Source organism: Aptenodytes forsteri, unplaced genomic scaffold (assembly GCF_000699145.1).
Source record: "Aptenodytes forsteri isolate BGI_AS27 unplaced genomic scaffold, ASM69914v1 Scaffold200, whole genome shotgun sequence".
Lineage (NCBI taxonomy): Eukaryota > Metazoa > Chordata > Aves > Sphenisciformes > Spheniscidae > Aptenodytes > Aptenodytes forsteri.
The window spans coordinates 3352571-3364477 of record NW_008796187.1 but is presented as its reverse complement, the minus strand read 5'-3'; positions in this window follow the sequence as shown (position 1 = coordinate 3364477).

Here is an 11907-nt window from a genome sequence, read left to right as displayed (position 1 = left end):
CCCGTGTGGAGAGGCAGCGGGAAGCCGGGGCTCTGGGCAGGCCGCGGCGCTGCCCGGCGGGCTGTGGGCCCTCGCTGGGGGTGGAGGGCAGCAGCGGCCAGTTTGGGAAGTTACCAGTCATCCTTTGGGTTGCTGCTAGGCAAACGGGCCAGTGCCTGCCGACAAACTGCTCTGCGCAGAGCTTTCACTACCACAGTGTGTGTAACCTTAATTTTACCCCCATGTCTGCTGTTACTAGGCATCTAGTTATACCCGTAACTTCTTGTTTTCCACACCTGCAGGCAAAAAAAAGTGACAGCACCTTAGAATACGTCATAAATATGTAGATACATTTGTGGTGTGAAAACCACACATTGATTTTCAATCAGTCAGTAATAAAAGATGAAAACAATCAAGTTTGTTCAGGTTTCCACTAAAGGGTTTCCACGGTACTGCTATTCAAGTTGACTATTAAGGATGTAGTGAGGGTCTTGTACATCCAGAGCACAAATTGCAAAAGTGAATTTCCAGAAGCAATGGTAGAGAGACACACGCACACATTGCTTATAGTTAATAGTAAATTAGGTAGTAATTATAGGTTGTCTAAATGACATTAAACCATAGAATGTAGAATCTCTATAGATATGATACAGGTGCTTCTCAAACAAGCAGGTCACCAACCAAAATACACATATTTGCAAGACATGTTGGCTGAGGGGTACTCTACCTATTTCATCAATGTTTTCTTTTTGTCTGGAGGAAAATAACTGCATAAGACATGAGTGAGCCCTACGAATATGATTACTTCTTGAAGAAGCCTAAAGGGAGGCTCTCCAACAAAGTCCCGGCTGAAAGGATGCCTAAAGCAGTGATCAAAGATGCAATCTTATGCTGGGTTTGAGATTTTGTGTTTAATAAATAAACAGCTTTGCTTCCAAGAAAGACCAGTTCTATCAACAGCTTCTCCTAAAGTGAACAAACTGCATTATCCTAAATACTGGCTAACTGTTTGGGTCAAAAAGAGGCAAGACATTTAGCGGAAGTCTGTTCTATGTGGATATTTTTAATTGTTGAACTTGTAATATCCTAAAGACACACCCCATTAGTTTGACAAGATGTAATATGCCTAGCTGTGTTAGTTGTTATTGTTTGAATCTTCCCTGATTTTCATTGTTTTGCCTGGGATCGATGTTAGGATGGCAGGTGTATCGTTACCTGGGTCATCTTAATTGGTCCAGTACTTGGCCCACACACACTGAATGGGAAGGTACATCAGCTGAGGGCAGTAGAGGCAAGTGGTGCTTGTATGAACTCCAGCATCCACAGCGTTAGTATGCTTCTTATAAATGCTGGTGAAACTTCAGTTATACTTAAGCAATCAATATTTTTTTATCCCTGCAACAAGATTTTCTTTAAAATTCCTCCTTCATTCTTTCAGGCTGGAAACCACAAGCAGAAATTTTTAAGCATTTTGAGGGTATTTTGGCTTCCTGAGGCTCTCATCACATTGCCCAGATTGGAATCCCATAAGATTGTGTAACTTTCTTCCTAAACCTTTGTTTAACAGCCATCACCTGCGCAGGTTCTCTTGTATGTTTTGTTTGTTAGATAACAAAATTATTTGTTTTGGAGTTGATCGGGGGAAGAGAATGCATTATTTTTGGCAGAGTGACATTCTTCCTTTTTACCCACTCATTTTTCACAAGTAATTATAACCAGTAGTTTTAGTACTAATTAGCATCATGGGAATTTTCCCATTAATATAACAGGACACTCAGAGGAAGCAGAGGACATCTACAGTGAGCGGAGGAGGCAGTTAGAATCAAAGCACAGCTCACAAGAAATAGACAATAACCCTTTGGGAATATTTTACTGCGTAACAATCTTGCTGGATTGCAATGCAGAGAATACAATTTCAATGTGTGTCTGCACATTTAATGAAGTAATAGCCCAGTTGTCCTCTCCCTGAAGTTAATAAAAATTAGCGTGGACACCAACGTAATGCTATCCTTGATTCTTTGAGGTAATCCTCAAAAAGCTCAAACGGTAAATGTTTAATAAGGGGAACACACTTCTCCAGTATCTTTAAACTATATAGAGAGATATATAGAAATAATAAACTATCTATTTGCTTCATTTTATTAAGGCAAACCCTGTTCCTTTCAAATCTCCTAAAGTTAATCCCCAGTGTTTACATTCGTTTCTGCTGTTTACCTTGGCTTCGTAAACCTTCAGCCTAAACAGGGAAAAAGAAGTAATGATTCTTCCCATGAAACAGCTCGAGAGACAAATCCTGACATCACTTAAATGAAGCGTGCTTCCTGCTTCAACATAATTAAATTGTGAGATCTTAAAAATAAAAACAAAGCAAAATATAAAAAAATACAACCAAACCTAATTTATGGTAAAGCTACAGGCATCTCTGGGATAAAAAGGGGCTTTGCTTCCGTATGCTACAGATGGGGAGATTATCGTTACTTACGAAGGTCACTCCTCCTGATGTTCTTGTTTGGGTATCTGTTTCAACTGAGAAGTTTCAGCCAAAGCAATTGTTGCTTCTAGGGACAAAGCTAACATTTGTTCTGCACAAGGGGGGAAAAAAAATCATCTTTGCTGGTTCTAAGGCCTTCAAGGATTTCAGCAGGATGGTGCCCTTAGTGTCACAAGTGTGCCTTCTGCCATCCCTGTGAAGGTAAAACCAGATTCTTGCAACTGGGCTATGTTTACAACACCAAATAAAACAAGTGAAGGACTGCTCTCTGGCCAAGGGCCAAGACCTGGCCACATCCACCTTACAAAGCACTCGCTTCCCTTCCGCGGACCTAAGACACAACCATTAGTATGTTTGTGCATTTTTGTTGGCTGTTTCTTTTCCTGCAAAAAAAAAAGCTTATTGGGGTGATGTTTTCATAGTATGAAGCTGAGAACATGTACTCCGTGCCCTGGAGGGTCTGAAGGTGGTGAAAAAAGATGATGCTGGGCACGGGAAGGGGAAAGGAGGGAGGCTGATGTGGCGTTTGCCTGGTGCGTGCTGCCCGCTGGAATGGGCTGCGCGTTCACCATCTCCTGACCTGGACACTGTCTGGGACAGCGCTAGTTGACGTGAGCCAAACCTTTTCCAGGATACATGCTTGCAGTTAAGCATAATGGGCAATTAGCAGTCCAGTGCTTAAGTTCATTTCCAGGCCCAGTTTTTTCTAGGGCTGTAGACATAGCTTTAGAGTCCTTCGGGCAAAACCCATTATACTGCACGTGGTCAGTAGAGACGTCTTTAATTTTAGAAGGTCTCAGCCCAGGGTTCCCTAAAGCAGCTTAAGAAGTTTCTGCTGCTGGCTGTTTTCTTCCCCACCACCGTCAGCTGTCCTGGCACAGCTGTGTGCGCAGCAAGGAGGATGGTCTGAAGATGGGTTGAGACCTTATAGCTGTAGCAAAATTGAGCTGAAGCTTGGGCTGAAATACAAGCAACATATAGTAACAGATATTCTTTAAAAAACAAAAAAAAGACATAACTCCAGGTGGAGACATCCCAATTACATTTCACTTCAATGTTTTTGCCTTGGTTTCTGTCTTGTAAAATGGTAAGAATACTTCAAGCCAGCAGGGAACTAAAGCTAAAACTTTCACACCCTTCTGGTTTAAATGGACCATGCAGCAATCATGGAGTGTGAAACAGTGCTGGCATCAAGGCATGAGGCCTGCAGGCTTCCAGGCAGCAGGCTGTACAATCCTTGGGCCTTCAGTTGTATTTGCAGTTTTATTTTCAGGTTTGCCCTTTGGTGGCCCAAGACTCTTAGGAAACTCTGAGCACGCTTATTCTGAGAGAAGCTTGATCACGGTAGCGGAGTGGGATCAATGAAGCTGCAGAAGTATTCGGGAAAAAAAAGGATGAAATATTCATAATCGCAAGTAATTCAATGGGTGTTCATTGAGACTTTACAAATGCTCAACCCCATCCACACAGGATAAATATAAGGGAAATATGCAAAACTTTGGTGTTTTCTTGCAGGGGTCAGTCATTATTTTGTATTGCCATTACAGGGGAAGAAGTAGAAATAAGGTATTTATACATACCACATACCGTGGAAATGAATTGTCTGTCGTATAAAATGCACTCTTTCTGGGCATTAGGATTGTGCATACTTTTCTTGGGGAAAAAATGGCTCTCTTGGAATGCAAACCTCCCTTATTCCTGGCCTTTGCACTGCAGCATCATAAACAATGCAGTAAGCTGCTGCCCCAAAGTCAGGATCTTGGAAAGGAAAAAGAAAATACAAACCCTGTGGCTGCCTTGGTGTCCAGAGGAGTGCTGAGCAAGGCAGGGTGTAAGAGGGCACGTGCAATTCAAGTGAGGGAGCAACTCCCATCACTGCTAGGTGGATGAGCATTTTGTGGCTGAGCAGAAGGAGCCTGTGCCAGACAGAGCAGAAGGCACCCCACGCTCCCAAACTGAGGGCAGAAGCAGCCGTTTTCTGGATGTGGAGCATGGCTGGGCTGCGCACCAGCGTGCATCCCCCCGGCTGCCAGAGCGGGTTGCCCAGGTTAAGAGGAGCACTGCCTCAGAAGTCAGCCTTTTCCATTCTGCAGCGCCCACAGCACAGAAGAGTGATATTTTGGTTTCTTCTTCTTTGTAAAGCCACTCCCTGGGTACTGATGCTCGTAGGGAGGCAGTCCCTTGATGTGGTCTGCAGAAAAGTCCTCAAGTTCATACAGCTACAGAGACTGAGGTGAAATCCTTGACTTTTGGAGGGGACCTCAGGATGCACACATGGCTCTTGTTTTCCTCTTTAATATGAGCTCTGTAACCCCAGCAATCCTCCTCTTCTCCACCCCGTTTCCTATTTTAACTTTTTTGACTCTTTGCCCTCTTCCATTGTGTCATTTTTTGTCCCCCACAACCACTCGCTTTTCCTCAGGTATTTTTCCCACCCACTTCCCATTTTTGTGGGGTGGGGAGACATGAAATGACATTTTGTTTTATAAAGAAATGGGCTGATATCTTTCCCTGGCATGGAAAATCAGTGACAAAATTTGCATCTGCTTTTTCACCTAAGCCTCTTTTTCATTCCCATTCAGCTTTCCAAATAAGAAGCTTGAGAGCACCTCCCTGAGGCTTTCTAGTAGTGCTCAGGAAAGACTCCCAGCAAAAGAAATTCCATGTAAGCAACTTCCACCCTGCCCGTGCCACAGCTTCTGGTGTCCCCTTGTAGCCTTCAGCTCCCCACACCTCCCACTCACTTGGTTGAAGTGCACGGTTCCCATTAACATTCTTTGGATGTAGGGGTTTTTGCATGACTCAGAAAGGGAAGGGTGAGCACGTGCACGGGGTCAGGGTTTTTCCTCATGTGGCTATAAGAGTATAAGCTGGCAATTCATTAAAGTAAATGGTGGCTGACACAAAAATCTGACCCTGTGCACTTGTTCAAAGAGTCAGAAAAGTTGATGTGAAGTACAGGTGAGCGAATTGCACCTTCTCCTCTTGAACTATGAAATTACCTTTTGCAAAGAGAGGCATGTCCTCATGCTGCCAAGCATACTTCATGCATTCAGTTGATAATGCTGATACACTAAAGTCTTTCTTTTCATATGCCCATTCTTTTGCTAAGCTCTGTGTTTCATGGTCATCTTATTCCAAAGTATAAAGAAGGGGAGAGACTTTAAAAAAGAAATACCTGAGATAACAAGATACAAGATGGTCTTTTATGCCGTAAGGTCACTCAGTCAACACTTTCTGTTCCTCCCTTTGCTTCTCTACCTGTACATTGAACAAGTCAGACAAAGCGAAGTTTCCAAAGTCAGCACAGAGTGGAATTGCACCTTCTCCTCTTGAACTATGAAATTACCTTTTGCAAAGAGAGGCATGTCCTCATGCTGCCAAGCATACTTCATGCATTCAGTTGATAATGCTGATACACTAAAGTCTTTCTTTTCATATGCCCATTCTTTTGCTAAGCTCTGTGTTTCATGGTCATCTTATTCCAAAGTATAAAGAAGGGGAGAGACTTTAAAAAAGAAATACCTGAGATAACAAGATACAAGATGGTCTTTTATGCCGTAAGGTCACTCAGTCAACACTTTCTGTTCCTCCCTTTGCTTCTCTACCTGTACATTGAACAAGTCAGACAAAGCGAAAGTTTCCAAAGTCAAGGCACAGAGTGTCATTGAAATATGATTTAGCATTCCTGAAAGGTTTAGCTGTCTCTAGTACAACAGGATCTGGACTACGCACTTTGTGGAACATCAATGTAAAAAAGATCCCGAGGTAACCTTTGGAAGACACAAATAACAGTGCCTGCTATAATGAAGATACATTTTCATGGAGCATTCTTGACAGTTTTTCATCTGACATGACAAGAGTACTTCTGAATTATTTCTAAATGAACTGACATGGCAAAATCCATATTGAGGAAATTGTTTCTTAACTTAATCTACTTTTATTCTTTTCATTAAAGAAATAATGGTGGAGGTAAGGCTGATTTTAAAGTTTTAAGTTCACATTTTCATGTGTTTGTAAGTTGTCCAGTAGTTTGACATTTTTCATGCTTTATTTGACCCATGTGCTTTTAAGTGACTTTTTTATCATTTGCAAAAGTCTTTTAGGCATCTCCTGAGTTATCTAGACCCTGAACATAAATTTCTGTAGTTAAAACATTTTGGGGATGTGTATTTTCTTTTCTTGCTTGCTTGGATAACTCCAAAATAACTTTAGCTTGAAACTTGGCACATAGTTATTTTGGAACAGAATGTCACTTTTCTGAGTGCTCAGAAAGAAAATTCTCTCTGAAACAGTGAAGCCGTCCACGCATGATATGTATTTGCAAAGGAGTCCATTAGTTTGGAGTGGTGGTCCTGGCTTCATGGGAAATAACCATGAATGGCCTTTGCTATCCTCAGAGTGAGGATCTGACTAATGGCTTTTGGAAAAATAAGTGTAGGAAGGAGTGGAGTTCTGGGAGCAGTTATGTGTCTTCCCACATTTTCTTCCTCTCTTCCCAAGCTGAGACAAATTATCGTGGACAGACAATAGCCCTGGCTACAATTATAAAATGAAGGATTTTTGGCATGAGGTAGAGGTCAGAGGTGGGCTTATGAGTCGAGGACTAAGGGTGGTGAGCAGCAAGCAGATGGTGTGGGAAAGAATTTGTGGAGTCAAATCGATCTCTCTGAATTATGCCTTTGCAGTGTGAAACCCCACCCTCTCAGTCCTTCCTTTGCTTCCAGGCTCTGAGCGACTTGGAAACCAGTTCAGAAATGCAGTGCACATGTTCCTCATCCCTTCTGCCCGCTCAGTCTGTCCTAATTAAGTTATAAGGAAGGCTACACAAACCAGTCTGAAAGTGGGAGTGGAAAAATAAAGCTTTTGTTTTCCCTACTCTCTCATTGCCAGAGACTTTCTCCCATTTCTTAGAATACCACCCAACATTCAATTCATAAAGTAGTCCACAATGAGCTTCCTTCAGGCTTCTCTTAACATTGTTTCACTGTGTATAAATACTACTGTGAAAAAAAGACTAAGTGATGAGGAATGACTGTGCAGGCTGGTGGCTGGGTCCTTTCCCCAGGAGGTAGGACCTGGATCTACCCCTGCTGCAGTCAATGTTTAATTACTGACAGAGAATGAAAAGCATCAAGAGGAAAAGCTGTCATTCTAGCCTAGTCTAGCAGCTGGTGACCACAGCAGTTCCTCAGATAGAGGGAGAGGTGGATTTAGATGTCTAAGGTAGAGAAACTACCGTAGCCCTGGTCTTCCCCACCTTAAGTGAGTTCTCTTCAATGAGCTGGGAGTAACAACTCTTCCTCTGATAGTTCTGTGATTCTTTTTCCCCTAATCAAACCTATCTAATAACATAATATTTAAATTAATTTCAGTACAACTGAAATTATTTTTGCACTTAATGGGATTTTTTGGCTTTCTTTTCTTTTGTTCAGCTTTAGATATAAGCTTTATTATTAAAAATCTAATAATATAAATGTTCCCACTATGTTTTATTAGTAAAATTCAGGGGATTGTTTATGCTAAATTAAAGCAATTACTTCCTCTTGTCTAGTACTCAGGCTGCTATCACTGGTACATAGAGAATTAAAAACGTATTTTAATATTCTTTCAAGCCATGAGTAATTCCTTTCTCAACACATTTATTTTGTGCTAAGTGAATGCGTCTTTGTTCTTTCTTGTCTCTTCTGTCTTCTGGTATTAGTCAGTGTGCTCTGGACTAACCGGCCTTTCCCAGGGAAGAATGGTTCAGCTAAAGAATGCACAGTGCAATTTGTTTATTTTACCATTTGCAAATACAACTAAACAGAGGTAACACACCCTGAAAAGAGAAAGCAGGAAAGCTGCTCAGATGGTGGGCTCGCCTGTGTTCTTTGGTTGTTTTGCTGGAGGCTGAAAATTCAGCAAAACGCATAATTTGTTTGAAGTTCCCTGTTTTGCTGGAAATTAAGCACAAGCTAAACTCAGTTCCTATTCAGCAAAGGGTATTAACACATGCTGAAATATTAGTATCTACTTCAGTGTCTGGCTTAAACTGTGCCTAAATCTTTAAGGTTAAGACAAATTCATCTTTTAGAAAAAGAAAGCTCCTTAGCTGTCCTTCTTGTCCTTATATCTGTGTGCATAATTTGGAGAAATTTAGGGACAAGGTGGAGAATGGGAAATGCATATGCCCTGGTTAATCTAGATTTACAAGAACACTTTGATATGGGTCCATTTAATGGACTAGTTAGACTAAAGGCAGCAGGGGATCCTCCTTGAACCATGGGAAAGAATAAAAAACTTGGCTACAGGACAAAGCAAAATACAGATGGGAAAAATGGATTTTTGCCTAATAAGGAGAAAGAGAAAGCACTGAATGATTTTCCTGTAAAGCCTATTGTTATTACCTGTCTTTTTAATAATGATTAGATGTCGAGAGAGAAAAGTGAGCTACACTTTTCAATGAGCTGTTGATCTAGAGCCCCTCGTACTTGCAGGCAAGTGAATGGGCCAGTATAAACGGACATTAAACCAGACCCATGAAGTTTTGAGGCAGCAGCACTTTAAATCATGTTTTTATCTGTAGGCATGGGGTTTGCATTTGACTTCAAAATGGTGCAGATACCTAAATGCCCAACTGAGCAAAATAGTTTGCCATCATCTGTTTGAAAAATAAGTGAGCTGATAAGATACAGTAGAAGTACTCAAGAAATGACTGCCTGGAGTTGTACTACTAACCAATGGATAGTAACAATGAAATGCTTAGTTCATCATTAGCAAAACCAAGATCTTTTTCACCGGCTCTCTTCCGTAAGCCCTGAGCACAGAGCTCTTCACATCAGCCCCCAGGGGATGCCCTTCTGACCAGCAAACAGCCAGTTCCAGTGGCGTCTTCCACTGTGCAGCGTGAATCCTCCAGGAAGCTGGGGCTAGTGTCTGCGGCAGATCATCAGCCAGCTCCTGCATGGTGTAGCCAGGGCAGAAACATCTTTTAATCAGTGACAATAGCTCTGATCCAGCCACATTTATCTATGAATAGGCATGTTTTTGAGGGAGGATATTGGATAACTGTGAAACAGCTGTGGCACCTCCTCAGTGGCCAATGTGGTTAGTTGCAGCTTCTCTTTCTTCTCCATTAGATTATAGCAAAAGTTGTAAAAAGGCCCAACTGCAAAGTTAGAAAACTTTTTTCATTGGGAAAAATCATGTGGATTATTAATCCAGGTTAATTAATTCAGGTTAATTTTTGCCAAACCATATAAGTAGTTGACAGCATCCAAACGAAAGAGCAGCCTGCACATTCCTGCAGCAGCGCTGCTGGTGTATTTAGCTAAAATGGGTCTAGGTCCTCAGTGACAGAAGTGCAGGAAGGCAAGGTGATGTGTCAGGTCAGAGGGAGAAAGGAAGCGAGTGGTGAGCTGAAGGCAGTGCTTCAGAAGATGAGCAGTTTCATTTGCGGGTACTAAAGCGTGGCCTGCAAATGCCAGCACGTTGCTAACACAGTGATTCTTCTGGGTAAAAGGTAGCCAAAATTTTGGAAGATGTAACTTCTATCCAGCATTTTGGGCCTGGCACATCTTTGTCAGTCCTTTGTGAGACTTTCCTCACTGGGGCCAAGGTGGGCCTGGGCCTCTTTCCCTCCCTGTGCCTCTTGCCAAGCCACCTCAACTCCAACTACAGCCAAAATCACTCAAGACACATGGGAGCAGAGCACCCAACAAGCCCGAGCCAGCTGTGATGGAGGCTGTGTGGGCTGCAATCGTGTTCCCATGGCTTGATCCACTTCAGCTTGGGCAGAGGCACTGGACCATCATGGATTCTGGGCAGAAGCATCCATGAAAGGGGCGATGAGCAGCCATACCACCCAGCATGCATGTCTGAAAATGCATCACTATGGCTGCTGTAGCAATAAAAGGACCCAGTGTTTGAGGCAGGCCTAAACAAAAGCCAAGGAAAATAATGGAAGCCATGGGAGCACCAGTGTGACAACACTGAAGGCACCTGCTTTATCACATCCAAAGTCAGGAGGTGAACATCATCCCTGAATACTCTCCAGTTTCTCCGGGGAGTCTCTGGGTTTCTCATTTGTTTTCAGGGCGGGAGAACAGAAATGAGGATGATGCCCAGCCTGTAGGGTACAGGACACTGATGGTGATGTGGGAGGTTCTTGATATTCTGCTGCTCTCAGCCACAGGCATCTCAAGATGCCCAGTGATCAGAACAAACAGCCATGCTAACAGGCACAGAAGACAGCTTGACAGGTCTTTTGCTCATTTTGTCTGCTTGGGTTTTTTTTCTGTTTGTTTTGGGTTTTGGTGGTGATGGTGGTATTGCTTTGCCATGAGGAAGTTTAGTGTTGCCTGCTATACCTTGCGCTCAGCCTGCCTGTGGGATTCAGTCCCTCACACTTCTGTGTAGTCCAGGCATGCAAATCTACACCTCCCTCACCTGCCCCGTTATGCCGGTTGTGTCCTCACACCCTCAGCAATTCATCGCACACCTCACATGGCAGCAATTTTAAGAAAGCAAATGCAGGCACAGATATAACCACTGTTTTTTTATTGGTTAGGTAGCTGGGTCTCCTTTTGTTTTCTTAATTTCTTATTCCAAAAACAATTTTCTGTGATAAAGTGAAAATAGGAAGGGCCCATTTGTTCTCTCTGGCAAGTACTTATCAGTCCTTCTTTGATCTACACACAGTGTACTAGGGGTTGTAAAACCGAACTGAAGGTATTCAGGGTATCCCCTGACATCTCTGATGGCCCTGTATAGGTTGCTTTCTCCTGTCCGTAAGTTCAGGTACTAGTGGACACCCTATGCTTGAACAGTGTCAGGACATAGTCCTTCTTTGATCTACACACAGTGTACTAGGGGTTGTAAAACCGAACTGAAGGTATTCAGGGTATCCCCTGACATCTCTGATGGCCCTGTATAGGTTGCTTTCTCCTGTCCGTAAGTTCAGGTACTAGCCCTATCCCTATGCTTGAACAGTGTCAGGACATGTCTGCAGTGCAGGGCTGCAGGCTGCAGGAAGGGGCCTAGACCTGGGGCAGGGGGCAGGACAGGCAGCAGACCTACCTGCAAAAGGTGTGCCCAGGTGGAGGACCTCCTGCAGCAGGTGGCTGAGCTGCAGGAGGCAGTGAGATTTTGGGGCCACACAGCCAATGGCCAAACAGCCAAAAACTCCCCCACCGGCACACGCAGAAGGGAGGAGCGCCAATAATGCAGAAGAATGGATAGTTGCAACAGCAAGGACCAGCAGGAGGAAGACACTTCCCCCGAAACCTGAGGTGCCCTTGCAGAACTGCTTCACCGCTCTGCAGTCTGAAGAGGAAAGACCCATCACATCGGGAGAGACACTGGAGCTGAGTAAGGCAGCCCGATCTGCCCCCCGTGTAACAACCAGTGCAACTAAGAAAAGGCGACGGGTGATAGTAGTAGGCGACTCTCTTCTG